This window comes from Panthera uncia, chromosome X (assembly GCF_023721935.1).
Source record: "Panthera uncia isolate 11264 chromosome X, Puncia_PCG_1.0, whole genome shotgun sequence".
Lineage (NCBI taxonomy): Eukaryota > Metazoa > Chordata > Mammalia > Carnivora > Felidae > Panthera > Panthera uncia.
In genome coordinates this window covers 88880331-88895380 of record NC_064817.1, presented here as the reverse complement: position 1 = coordinate 88895380, position 15050 = coordinate 88880331, and positions in this window count along the sequence as shown.

Below are 15050 nucleotides of genomic sequence, written 5' to 3'. Positions count from 1 at the left end.
TTGTCTGTCAGGAACTGGGGACCAGGACCAAATATCAACCTCTTATTGAATCACAAGTGGTAAAGAAGGTTGGGGCTAAAATGAAAGCTTGCTGAAACAATGACATTTCAAAAATATTATGATTCATAAATCCTCTGTCTATTCACGTTAGTCAAAATGCTAGGCAAAGTCTCTTAGAAACTCGGTGCATGAAAAACCTCATTAGTTTTTGATATAACTGTTCATTCTGTGTTAAGTAAAATATTTTTCTCTAGAATTTCCACATCATCCACTATTCTTCTGCAGAATTTAATATTAATGTCTAGAATGCAAACATCATTAAGGTCTCTGCAAGAAAGAATGAGAAAACCCCATAAAATTAAAAGAAATGCCCCCATTTTGTTACACTAATGGCAACTGATGTATAGCTCGTTGAAAGGAAACTATTATACCCAGTGAGTATGATTCTTCATTGTGATAATTGATACCCCATTAGCAAGAAATAAAAGTCAAACAAATCTCTAATCTTCTTCACAATTACACTATTAAATATGAAGGGAGAAAGGAGTGCAGATATTTATTTTTAACATCTTGCTCCAATGTGGATCACAGTATACCCTACCAAATACTTAAGCCCTCATCCTCCTGTTATTCAACATCATAAAAAGGCATAGATTATCCAGTTCCAGAAAAAGAGGACACTCACTTTCCTTGTAAACACAACTAAATGCTCTGGAAACAATTCAATAGACAATCAGAAAAGGATCTTGAAAGATGACAAGCAAAAGGGAAAATGGCTAGAAACCTCAGCATGTGAGGAACCACACAAGAGCGAATTCTCTGGCTTTTCCTTTTTGTCTCCCATACATTCCGGACTGGGTTCCAGAAAGGGCTGCAGTCTGGAACATCCAATGAGCACAGAAGAGAAACGAAAGGAAACAAAAAACAAAAAACAAAAAACAAAAACAAAAAAAAAACCCTGACCTCTGTAGCCAAAGGAGCCAAAACAGGCAGCCCAGCAGAGACCTAGTGGAGAGATCCATCCATACCCTATACTCAAGGCAGTGCACAGCACAACGTACTGTGGCAGCAGTTACAGCATGATTCCTGCCCAACAACCAGGACAGCATCAGCCAGATCTATAAAGCAGCAGTGGGAACAGGGGGGTGCGACATGGACAACTGACAAGTTCACACCAACAGCAGCAACAGCCTCCACCAAGCATAGGAGGAGCCACAATAGCAGTGTCTATGGTACCCTGAGGCGGGTGGCTATGTCTGCCATAGTGGGAGTGCCGAGAGTTCCCTGTTCAATACCCAGGGCAGCAATGGCCAGATTGACTGGGACAGGAGCTTCAACGGAGCCCAGTAGGAAACCCATCTCACACAGCACATCCAGAGCGGGAGCCTGATCCAGCACAGAATAGCAACAGCAGGACCCTTTTCCTGGACCCAAAGCAGTAGCAGCCTTATCTTCCAAAATAGGAGGGGACTCATTCACCTCTCCCCACCCAAATCCGTGACAGCCCTATCTGCCACAGCAGCAAGACAGGAGGTCCCTGTCACACACCTGGGAGAGCAGGGACACTGATCCTACAGAGTGGGTGGAACCAAAACCTAGACTTTTCTGAACTTCGCACTAAATTACACTGGGCAGGCTAGGCAGCACATGTAGGGACTGAACAGGAGCTCCAGTGGAAGCAGAAGTAGGAAGCCAATCGGAATAGAGTTCCAAGGCTCTGAAAATTATCGTTTGCACTCCAGCTCCCAAAAGTAGGCAAGGACCCACATGCAAAACCTAAACCTAAAAAGTGCCTGCTTAAAGAGAAGATTTAAGTTAGATCAAGGGTCTCCTGATGTACTGCACTGAATGTCCAGAATACAACCGGAAATCACTAGTCATACAGACCAATAAAAAACACAACTTGAATAAGAAGGGACAATCAACTGACACCGATACAGTGATGAAAAAGAGGTTATCTGACAAGGATTTTAAAGCAGGAATGATATATTTTTAGAAATAGGGGCATCTGGGTGGCTCAGTCAGTTGGAGCATCCAACTCTTGATTTCAGCTCAGGTCATGATCTCACAGTTCATGAGATCGAGCCCCACATCGGTCTCCATGTGCTGACAGCAGGGAGCCTACTTGGGATTCTCTCTCTCTCCCTCTCTCTTTACCTCCTTATTTCTCTCAAAATAAATAAATAAACTTTAACACACACACACACACACACACACACACACATATATATATATATCCTATAAAAAATCTTCTTAGAAAAAAGAAATAACTACAAGTTCTCTTGAAACAAACGGAAAAAATGGAAAGTTCAAAGAAAAATAGGTTATAAAAAAGAACCGATTGGAAACTACAGAACCTAAAAATAAAAGAGCTGAAATAAAAAAAAAAAATCTCGTCAGATACACACAATAGTAAAATGGATAGGACAGAAAATAGAATTAGTGATGGGAGGACTAATAGAATTTACACATTCTGAGAAACAGAAAGTTAAGGCATTTTATTTCTTATTTTTAAGAATCATAATTGTTATGTATTGAACTAGCTTGCTACAAACAAGACACTGCATTAGTGCTTCACACAAATCTCATTTAAGCATCAAAGCTATTCTCAGTTATTGCTCTATTTTACGGGTCAGGAAACTAGGGGTAACAAGCACAAGGCTATATAGTTGGGGAGGAGATAGGTTTTAAAAACAAAATTTATCCAGCTGTAATACCCATCTTTTAACTAGTATTCTGCTTCATAATACACAAAGGCAATATATCAAATGTTAACAATGTTTTTATCTCTAGATGATAGAATGTAAAGCAATTTTTTCCTATATTTTTCCATTTCATATTTTCTACCATGATAATATTTATTAGTTCTATAATCAGAAACATTTGGGGGCATCTGGGTGTCTCAGCCGGTTAGGCATCTGGGAAAGTCAAGACATTTTAAATAGAAGATAGGACTTGAATAAACCCTTGGTTCACAGACAGAACTCAGCTAATCAGGAGGGATAGGCATGAGGCATTCTGGGAAATAGGAATGTTGGATGCAAAGGTGTAGAGATAAGACTGAAGAGAAGTATCAGCTGGTAGAAGCTATGAAGAGATAAATTTGAGCTCAGTACAAGAAATACTTTTCCTCGAAATGGGCAGAAAACATGAATAGACACTTGTCTAAAGAAGACATCCGGATGGCCAACAGGCACATGAAAAGATGCTCAACGTTGCTCCTCACCAGGGAAATACAAATCAAAACCACACTCAGATATCACCTCACGCCAGTCAGAGTGGCCAAAACGAACAAATCAGGAGACTATAGATGCTGGAGAGGTTGTGGAGAAATGAGAACCCTCTTGCACTGTTGGTAGGAATGCAAATTGGTGCAGCCACTCCGGAAAACAGTGTGGAGGTTCCTCAAAAAATTAAAAATAGACCTACCCCATGACCCAGCAGTAGCACTGCTAGGAATTTACCCAAGGGATACAGGAGTACTGATGCATAGGGGCACTTGTACCCCAACGTTTATAGCAGCACTCTCAACAATAGCCAAATTATGGAAAGAGCCTAAATGTCCATCAATTGATGAATGGATCAAGAAATTGTGGTTTATATACACAATGGAGTACTACATGGCAATGAGAAAGAACAAAATACGGCCCTTTGTAGCAATGTGGATGGAACTGGAGAGTGTGATGCTAAGTGAAATAAGCCATACAGAGAAAGACAGATACCATATGTGTTCACTCTTATGTGGATCCTGAGAAACTTAACAGAAACCCATGGGGGAGGGGAAGGGGAAAAAAAAAAGGGAGGTTAGAGTGGGAGAGAACCAAAGCATAAGAGACTCCTAAAAACTGAGAACAAACTGAGGGTTGATGGGGGTGGGAGGGAGGGGAGGGTGGGTGATGGGTATTGAGGAGGGCACCTTTTGGGATGAGCACTGGGTGTTGTATGGAAACCAATTTGACAATAAACTTCATATATTGAAAAAAAAAAGAAAGTATAAAAAAAAGAAAGAAATACTTTTCCTCAACATGGCTTTCCAAAAATAAAATAGAGTACCCTGAGATGAAAATGACTATCTCAAAGACATGTGTGCACTCCCATGTTCGTTGCCAAGAAATGGAAACAACCTAAGTGTCCATCAATGGATGAATGGGTAAAGAAAATGTGTGTGTGTATATATATCATTCTGCCACAAAAAAGGAGATCCTGCCACTTGAAACAACATGGATGAACCTTGAGAGCATTATGCTAAGTGAAATAAGTCAGACAGAGAAAGATAAATACCGTATGTTCTTAAATGCAGAATCTAAGAAATCCAAATTCCTAGAAATAGTGTAGAATGGTGACCTCCAGGGTCTAGGGGGCAGTGGGGGAAATGCGGAGATGTTAGCCAAAGGGTACAGAAATCCAGCTCTAAGATGAATAAGTTCCAGGGATCTAATACACAGTATGGTAACTATAATTAACAATACTTTATTATATACTTTGAAGTTATTAATAGAGTTAATCTTAAATGCTTTTGCCACACAAAAGTGGTAATTATGTGAAGGGATGGAGGTGACAATTGACTTTATTGTGGTAATCATTTTGCAATATATACATGTACCAAATCACATTGCACACCTTAAACTTACATATGCTGTATGTTAATGATATCTCAACAAAGCTTGGAAAAAAGCAGACATGATATTGAAGAGCCTAGCTAAACATCTGTTTGATGGGATATTATATAGTCAGTAACAGGAATGAAATACATCCATCTGAGCTAATATGGAAAAGTATACAAACTATATTAAGTGAAAAAATGTGCAGTACTAAGTATAATTGTATCTGCAGAAGTTAGAAAACATATTTATAGGGGCGCCTGGGTGGCTCAGTTGGTTGAGCATCTGACTTCAGCTCAGGTCATGATCTCACGGCTTGTGAGTTCGAGCCCCGCACGGGGCTCTGTGCTGATGGCTCAGAGCCTGGAGCCTACTTCAGAGTCTGTGTTTCCCTCTATCTCTACCCCTCCCCTGCTCATGCTCTCTCTCTGTCTCAAAAATAAACATTACAAAAAAAATTTTTTTAAAAGAAAACATATTTATAGATACATATATATGCTGCAATATACTTTTTCTTAAAGAAAAGATAATAAATGCTTACTAAGAGCTAATTGTGAGGGGAATAATTAGTGGGTTGGAGTTACAGTACTAAGAAGCTTCTCCTTTTCATTTTGTAGTGTTTTTGCATTTTATAAATTTAAACATGTATCTTTTATGTCGAAAGGGGGTAGACTTGTTGTCTTAACTGCACTTCCCTTTAAAAAAATAAAACCTCATAAACAGAGTTGTAGTGCAGTTGGCTTTTGTCAGCCATGTCACAGAGCTGAAACAGAGTGGGTCAGAACGTTCAGGCCTTTTCTGTCCATTGTTCCGTAAGTATTTGGTAGCTGACAGTTAATTAGCTGTGCAGAAAGAACGAGAGAGGCAATCTGCAAAGGCAACCACTGTAAATATTTTCAGATACAGTTCTAGTCCCTTCAGAACCCTATGTATTTATGTCTGTCTATAAACATTTCCAATGAAGCGTAGGAGATGTTTTGTGTCTGGAGCAGACCTGAAGAACCAGCACATGTCAGTATAGATTTGGAAGCTACTACAATAGTTCAGGCAAGAGATGATGGTGGTTTGGATTAGGGTGAAAACAGAAGTGGATGGGCGTAAAGAAACTTAGGATACATTTTTGGAGGTAGAACTGGCAGGTTTTCGTGATAAAAGGCCTGTGGTTAATAATGGAGAGGAAATAAAAACTGGGCGAGGTGCGCCTGGCTGGTTCAGTCGGTTGAGCGACCAACTTTGGTTCAGGTCATGATCTCACAATTCATGAGTTCAAGCCCCACTCTGTCAGCACAGAGCCCACTTCAGATCCTCTGTCCCCCGCCCTCTCTTTCCCTCCCCTACTCGTGCTCTCTTTCTCAAAAATAAACATTTTTCTAAAAAACTGAGTGGAATTGCTGACACAGGTGGGAGAAATTTGAGGGGCCTCTATCTATGGTAATAAGAAGGTCATGACGTGAGAAAAGGAAGTTGTAAGCAAATAAATACCATGGTTTGGCATAGATAAAAATAGATGACCACGATGATAATATTATATGAATACCAACTGATGGGCAAAGAATGACATTTGGTAGGTATTAAAGACTTGGGTTTGAGGGTCCTTTCCACCATGTAACCTCTCGAAGGCTCAATTGGTGAATTTGACTTTTTTGTGTGTGTGGGAATAATAATAGTACCTAAACTAAATAGTACCTAAAATTTCTTGTGAGGATGAAATCAGGTAATACACATGAAAAAAAAATCCCTTATAAACTCTATGCTGTGCTTTTTATCCCCATGACTTATTCATCCCATAACCGGAAGCCTGTGTCTCCCACTCTCCTTCACAAATGGGAACCCATTTTTGTCTGTTTTTAAAATTGCTTTGTCAGAGTATAATTGGCATACAATAGATTGTGTGTAAAGTGTACAATTTGATGTACGTATATACCAGTGAAATGATCATCACAATCAAGATAGTGAACATAGCCATCACCCCAAAGCATGTCCTCATGCGCCATTGTAATCCCTCCCTCCCGCCCCTCCCCCCATGGCCCCACCCCAGAAAACCGATCTGCTTTCTGTCACTATAGATTAGTTTGCATTTTATAGAGTTTGTGTCTAAATGAAATCATACAGGGCACCTGGGTGGTTCAGTTGGTTGAGCATCCGACTCTTGATTTTGGCTCGGGTCGTGACCCCATGCTTAGCATGGAGCCTGTTTGGTTCTCCCTCCCTCCCTCCCTCCCTCCCTCTCTCTCTCTCTCCCCCTCCCTCCCCCCTCTCCCCCCCCACTGCCCCTCTCCCCACTTGCGCTTTCTAAGATAATAAAATTAAAAATACTTTAAATGGATAAACTCTAAAGCACCATATGGTGGTTAGTTTTTAATATTATTACCATTATTTAAAACAATGAAAGTAACAACTTTTATTCATATATATAAATATATATACATACGTATATACATACATAAATATATACATATACAATTAAATATATTTCATTACTTACTATTTGACTTTTATATATATATATATGCATATATATATATGCATATATATATATATACACATACACACACACACACACACACAAAGAGAGAGAGAGAGAGAAAGACAAACAGATAAAAAAGATTTATTTTCCACATTATTTAATGAAATACTTTACATGTGTTTTTTCTTGCTTTGTATCTGATTTTTTTCATGATTTTCTTTTTCTATTTTTTTGTTATTTCTTTGAAGATACTAAACATATTTAGACTAAAAAGTCTTCGGATTATTCTATTTTAGTTTAACCGGAAATGAAAAGCTCTTGATCAAAAATGCCAGTCCTAAGGCACTTGCTGTGCAATGTCATTTAAAGATCTACATTTTTGATACATCAAAGATTAATGTATTGAATTTAGCCTGTTGCCAACCCCTGTCCCGGCTGTATGAAAATACGTGAACCAGAGAGATTTGTTCAGCATCTTGATGTGTTTCTTCTGTGAGGGGTCATAAAAAACAGGGGGGAAGTATATAGGATCTCAAAACCTGGAAAAAAAGACAGTCAAAGGCGGGTAATTAAGGTGATAAAGGAGTGTCATAATTATGCTGATGAGAGCGAAGGATCTGTCTGCTTAAACCTGTGCAAGAAACCAAAATTCTTAGGTGTTCTAAGTAGCATCATCAGACCCTAATCCAAAGCTTCTGCACCGATGAGGAGTTCTGAAACTGATTATTTAGATATTGCCTATTCAATATTTCCTGCTGACATGGTACCTTGTGCTTCATTTTCTATTTATGGAATACCAGGTTCTTACTCATTATGAGATGCATAACATTACCTTGAACAGTACCTAATAAAAGCGGTTATAAAATGCAATCACCCGTGAATGTTGATTTAGATCACTGACGGCAACACTGTAACCTAGTACCAGAAATGCATAGGAAAGTGCTTTCCACTGCAAAGTAAATAGCCTTCCATTTTATGTGTATATAAGAACAAAATCAAATTTATTCTAATGAGTAGGATTTAAGAAGTCTACTTTCATAGAGGAAGCTGAATTTCAACTCAAACTACTCAATTCACCTCTGATGAACACGAACAACAGAAAAGACTATGTTAACAACGTATACTAAATTCTCATAATTCACCATTTTCAGCGGAGCCATACAAAAAATGCTAGGAGGGGCCGGAAAACTCAAGTGACTCAGCCATTCTTTCAACCAAAAATTATTGAGCACATATTATACAGAAGATAATGGAAACCAGCTCCTATTGGGTATAAAACTATCAAGATGCCCTTTCAATCAATAAAATTATTCCAGAGTAGCACAGGTGAGATATTATGACAGGGATTAATTTCTTCCAAATATGGATTATTGCCCCTCTTATTTAGTAATAAAACCCTAATTTTTAGCTGGGCATCTCATCCCCCAGAATCAAAACTGCATTTCTGAGCCTCCTTTGACGCAAGAAAGCTCATGTTGAGTTTTGGCCAATGACATGGTAGTAAACGTCTTAAGAGCCATCCAGGGAATAAATGTAAATAGATGGAATGTGCCTTCTATTTCTTCTTTATTCCTGCTTTCTGGAGTGCAGACATGATGGCTAAAACTCAAGCAACTAGATTAAGCAACATACTAGAAGACACAGACTAAGGGAACCTCAGTGGCCTATAGAACAACATTAAACAATCTATTATGTGTGTTTACAATATAACAATCTCTATATGTGTAGTTCCAGGAGGAGAGGAGAAGGATAAAGGGACAGAAAACATATTTGAAAACATTTCCAAGAAAGATAACTTGCATAGCATATAGAAAACATATAGATCAGCTTAGAGATTTTAAACGCTCAATGCAGATATAAAGAAAAGATCATAATCAAAATATTTAAGTAGAAAGATAGAGAGGAAATCTTAAAGTATGTAGAGAAAGGACCCATTATATACAGAAAAAAATAAAAACAGTTGAATTCTCAGAAAATAGAGTGGAGATCAATGAAAATGTAATAACATCTAGGACATTTTTTAATAGTTAATAGGATTTTATTTTTTTAATAGAATTTATTGTCAAGTTAGCTAACATACAATGTATATAGTGTGCTCTTGGTTTCGGAAGTAGATTCCCATGATTCATCACTTACATACAACACCTAGTGCTCATCCCAACAAGTGCCCTCCTCAATGCCCATCACCCATTTTCCCCTCCCCCCCCAACCCCCCCATCCACCTTCATTTTGTTCTCTGTATTTCAGAGTCTCTTATGGTTTGCCTCCCTCTCTGACACTATTTTTTCCCCTTCCCATCCCTTCCCCCGTGGTCTTCTGTTCAGTTTCTCAAATTCCACATATGAGTGAAAACATGTGATATCTGTCTTTCTCTGACTTATTTCACTTAACATAATACCCTCCAGTTCCATCCACGTTGCCGCAAATAGCATGATTTCATTCCTTCTCATTGCCAAGTAGTATTCCATCATATATATAAACCATATCTTCTTTATTCATCAGTTGATGGACACTTTGGTTCTTTCCATAATTTGGCTATTGTTGATGGCACTACTATAAACATTGGGATATATGTGCCCCTATGAATCAGAACTCCTGTATCCTTTGGATAAATTCTGAGTGCTATTGCTGGGTTGTAGGGTAGTTCTATCGTTAATTATTTTGAGGAATCTCCATACTGTTTTCCAGAGTGGCTGCCCCAATTTGCATTCCCACCAACAGTGCAAGAGGGCTCCCGTTTCTCCACATCCTCGCCAATATCTGTTGTTTCCTGAGTCATTAATTTTAGCCACTCTGACCAGTGTGAGGTGGTATCTCAATGTGGTTTGGATTTGTATTTCCCTGATGACGAGTGATGGTGAGCATCTTTTCATGTGTCTGTTGGCCATCTGGATGTCTTCTTTGGCAAAGTGTCTATTCATGTGTTCTGCCCATTTCTTCACTGGATTATTTGTTTTTTTGGGTGTTGAGTTTGGCAAGTTCTTTATAGACTTTGGATACTAACCCTTTATCCGATATGTCATTTGCAAATATCTTCTCCCATTCTGTTGGTTGCCTTTTACTTTTGTTGATTGTTTCCTTTGCAGCAAAGATGCTGGTTATCCTGATGAGGTCCCAGTAGTTCATTTTTGCTTTTGTTTCCCTTGCCTTTGGAGACATGTCAAGTAAAATGTTGCTGCGGCTAGGGTCAGAGTTTGTTGTCTGTTTTCTCCTCTAGGGTTTTGATGGTTTCCTGTCTCACATTTAGGTCTTTCATCCATTTTGAGCTTATTTTTGTGTATGATGTAAGAAAGTGGTCCAGATTCATTCTTCTGCATGTTGCTGTCCAGTTCTCCCAGCACCATGTGCTAAAGAGATTGTCTTTTTTCCATTGGATGCTCTTTCCTGCTTTGTTAAAGATTAGCTGGCCATACAATTGTGGGTCCAATTCTGGGCTCCTTATTCTATTCCATTGGTCTATGTGTCTGTTTTTGTGCCAATAGAACATCTTTCTAGCGCTAGAAAAAATGAGCTGCAAACAGAATCCCATGTCCAGTGATAATATCTTTCAGAAAGAAAGGAGAAATGAAAATATTTTCAAGTAAATGAAAATTGATTTTGTCACAAGGAGGTATAAGCTACAAAAAAGGAAGTTTTATATAATGATGGAAAATGATGCCAGATGGAAATATGAAACTACAGAAAGAAATTGATACCAGATGGAAATGTGAATCTATTGAAAAATTAAGGAGTACCACAAATTATAAATATCAATATAGATGTCAGCATGAAAAGACACAGAGAAACCTTAAGTGCATATTACTATGTGAAAGAAGTTAGTCTAAAAAGGCTACAGACTGTATGATTCCAACTATAAGACATTCTGTAAAAGGCAGAATATGTGCACAGTAAAAAACATCAGCGATTGCCTGATATTAGGAGGATTGGGATGAATTGATGGAGGACAGGGGATTTTTAGGGCAGTGAAAAAATTCTATATGATACCGCAATGGTGGATGCGTCATTACACATTTGTCAAAAACTATAGAATGTACAATCTCAAGAGTAAACCCTAATCTAAAGTACGACTTTGGGTGATAATGATGTGTCAATATACTTCTTTGATTGTAACAAATGTACCACTCTGATGCAGAATGTTAATGATAGAGGAGGCTGTGCATGTGTAGGGGTAGGGGATAAATGAAAACACTCAGTACTTCTGAACTCTGCTAAGAATGTAAAACTACTCAAAAATATTATATCTATTAAAGAAGATTTGATGGGGTGCCTGGGTGGCTCAGTCGGTTGAGCAACCAACTTCCGCTCAGGTCACGATCTCATGGTTTGTGATTTCGAGCCCCGCGTCAGGCTCTGGGCTGACAGCTGGAGCCTGCTTCGGATTCTGTGTCTCCCTCTCTCTCTGCCCCTTCCCCACTCATGCTCTGTCTCTGTCTCAGAAATAAACATTTAAAAAAAATTAAAGGAGATTTGAGCCAAAACATATGTATGAAAACATATGTACACACAAAAACTTGTACATGAATGTTTATAGAAGCATTATTCATAACAGCCAAAAAGTGAAAGCAACCCAACACGACCATCGTCAAGCAAATGGATGAACAAAATGTGGAATCCATTCGATGGAATATTATTCAGGTTTAAAAAGAAACGAAGCACTGATACCTGCTACAAAATGAATGAACCTCAAAACATTATTTTAGGTGAAAAGAAGCCAACCACAAAAGACAACATAATATATTATTTCATCCATATGAATGTCCAGAATAGAGAAACCTTACAGAGATAGAAAGTAGAATGTAACTGGAAGTTTTGACTTTTTTTATATAAATTAAATTTATTTTTAACATAAATTTAAAAAGTGCAAAGAATTTTGGAGAGCTTCAGCTAAAGGTAGCAAGCGTTAGACTTTGCCACACATTTCTGTTAATTCACTAATAGCTCTTTTTTTTAAGTTTATTTATTTTTCAGAAAGAGAGAGAGAGAGAGAGAGAGAGAGAGAGTGTAAGCAAGGGATGGGCAGAGAGAGAGAGGGAGAAACAGAATCCAAAGCAGGCTCCAGGCTATCAGCATAGAGTCTCACATGGGGCTCGAACCCACAAGTCCCAAGACCATGGCCTGAGCCCAAGTCAGATGCTTAACTGACTAAGCCACCCAGGCGCCCCTCCCTAACAGCTCTTAGTATCCTAAGAACATAATGTGAGGAGTCAGTGACTCAGGTTTGTGCATTGGCATGATGAATGAACAGTGACAAATCATAATGGTGAAAGGTCAAAAATCCGGCCAATTCTAGGAACCATGCAAGGACATCAATTAAAAGATTGATTTTGTTTATAAGAGCTAGGAAGGGAAGTCAATAAGATCATAAACTGTTCTAACAAGACTTTGAAAATAGCGTGAGACTATGGGATAAAAGGTTATAATGAGGGTACAAGCAGGAGTGAAACTGGGGGATGATGTAATAAAATGTTAAGGGTGAAACACTTTTGTTTTACTTTGTTAAATTTTCATTTTATAGTAATTTCATACTTTCAAAAATGTTGCAAAAAATCATATGCACCTTTTATCTAGATTTTGCAAATATTAACATCTTACATAATCAAATTATCAAAGTCACACAATTAGCATTAGGACAATTCTACTATCTAATCTGAAGATATTCAAGTATCACCAATTTTCCTCCTTAATGTCTCCTTTCTTGGCCAGGATCCATTCCAGGATCATGCATCGCCGTGTTACATAGTCATAAGAACGTGTGAATATAAATGATAACAATGTCCAAGTGTCAGTGGGTGACTAAGGTGGAAAGGTGGTAAAATCACATTGGATAAGTTCAAAAGTTCATTGAAGTTCAGACTACCATCCATCCATCCAATAAGTTCTTGTTGAGTCTTTAAATATGTGCCAGGCATATAATTATGTGCTACATGTTGGCAATGAGTAGAGGAAATATATTATAGTCTCTGCCCTCACAAAGCTCTGATTTTTGCTCAGATACAAGTCCCATTTATGATTCTGACCAAAGGAAAACCCCAAAGAAGTTAATAGTTTTGTAATTTATCTTGAAAGACCTCCAATAATTTTTTTTGTATTTTTATTGATGAAATTTATTGTCAAATTGGTTTCCATACAACACCCAGTGCTCATCCCAACAGGTGCCCTCCTCAATGCCCATCACCGACCCTCTCCTCCCTCCCACCCCCCATCAACCCTCAGTTTGTTCTCAGTTTTTAAGAGTCTCTTATGGTTTGGCTCCCTCCCTCTCTAACTTTTTTTTTCCGTCCCCTCCCCCATGATCTTCTGTTAAGTTTCTCAGGATCCACATAAGAGTGAAAACATATGGCATCTGTCCAATTATTATTAACCATACCAAGGACTGTCTTGTCGAGTTGAATGGTTTTTTTTTTTAATATTTTCTGATGAAATGACTTTTTTTTAATGTTTATTTAGTTTTGAGAGAGAGAGTGCAAGTGGGGAAGGAGGAGAGAGAGAGAGAGAGAGAGAGAGAGAGAGAGAGAGAGAAAGGGAGACACAGAATCAGAAGCAGGTTCCAGGCTCTGAGCTGTCAGCACGGAGTCCAACACAGGGCTCAAACTCACAAACTGAGAGATCATGACCTGAGCCAAGGACAGATGCTTAACCGACTGAGCACCCCCCAAGTTGTATGTTTTACACTTCCCTTGGTACACCGTTGGAATTTATTAAGAGTTAGTGTATGATAAGGGGCAGCATTAGTCCCTAAAGATTGAGAAACATTCACCACCATACCCTATTATATAGAGAGTAGAAACATGAATCGATTTCATTCTTCGTATGAGATATCATATAGAGAAAATTTAATGTTGTGTATTACAATGGACTGTCATGGTAGCAGTTAAGCTGCTATTGCATTTTTCCAAGTCAACGTCCACAATCCATATTAAATAATAGCTAATGGAATGCTGAAATGCTTTATCCCTGAAAGAAAGTGAATTACTGATGGTATTCTATGGCTAACTGCCTCTAGGATAAAACAATTTGCTTACTTCAACACTCAAGCCTTTGTACAGCCTAATTCTGACCTTCCAGCCATTCTCCAGTTTCTTATCCTTCATGAAAGACTATCTCTATTCCAAACACTGATGTATAACATATCATATATGATGTCTCCCCCATTTGTATTGTTCATTCCAAGTTCAAAAACAACTTCCATCCTAATTACTAAAAGCATACCCATCCTTTGTTTCCCTCATGTAGTAACTGCTCAACACATGTTTCCTAATTCTCTAGAACGTTCTCCTCAATTTTATTTATTTATTTATTTATTTATTTATTTATTTATTTATTTCTGTTTATTTCTGAGAGAGAGAGAGAGAGAGACAGAGTGAGAGTGGGGGAGGGACAGAGAGAGAGGGAGACACAGAATTTGAAGCAGACTCCAGGCTCTGAGCTGTGAGCACAGAGCCCGACGTGAGGCTCAAACTCACAAACCGTGAGATCATGACCTGAGCCGAAGTCAGACACTCAACCAACTGAGCCACTCAGGCGCCCCGTTCTCCTAAATTTTAAAGTAGAGGAAACAAAACCTTGAGAACATCACTCTAATAACACTGTCCTTACCCTATCAATAATAAGAAGGCAATTATCAATACGAGGTGACATAGTTTTCTTTAAACACAAATAAGCAAGTTACGATTCCAGTCCACTCTCAGATACTGCCTAGCGTATATCTTCAAGCTACTTTAAATGGTTTAGGGTGGAGACTTATACCACAGTGGAAAACCCCTAAGCAAATTTTTCTCCATATTTTTTATAATTTCCTCATGAAAACCACTGCAGTAGAGGCCACCTTGTGCCTTTTCTAGGAATGGCAAATATGGGATGAATTCTCTGTGAAGAAAATTAGTAGTGGATCCTTGGTGTTCATTTATTTTATTATTTTAACTTTTTTTTTTTTTTTTTTGAGACAGAGAGAGACAGAGCATGAACGGGGGAGGGGCAGAGAG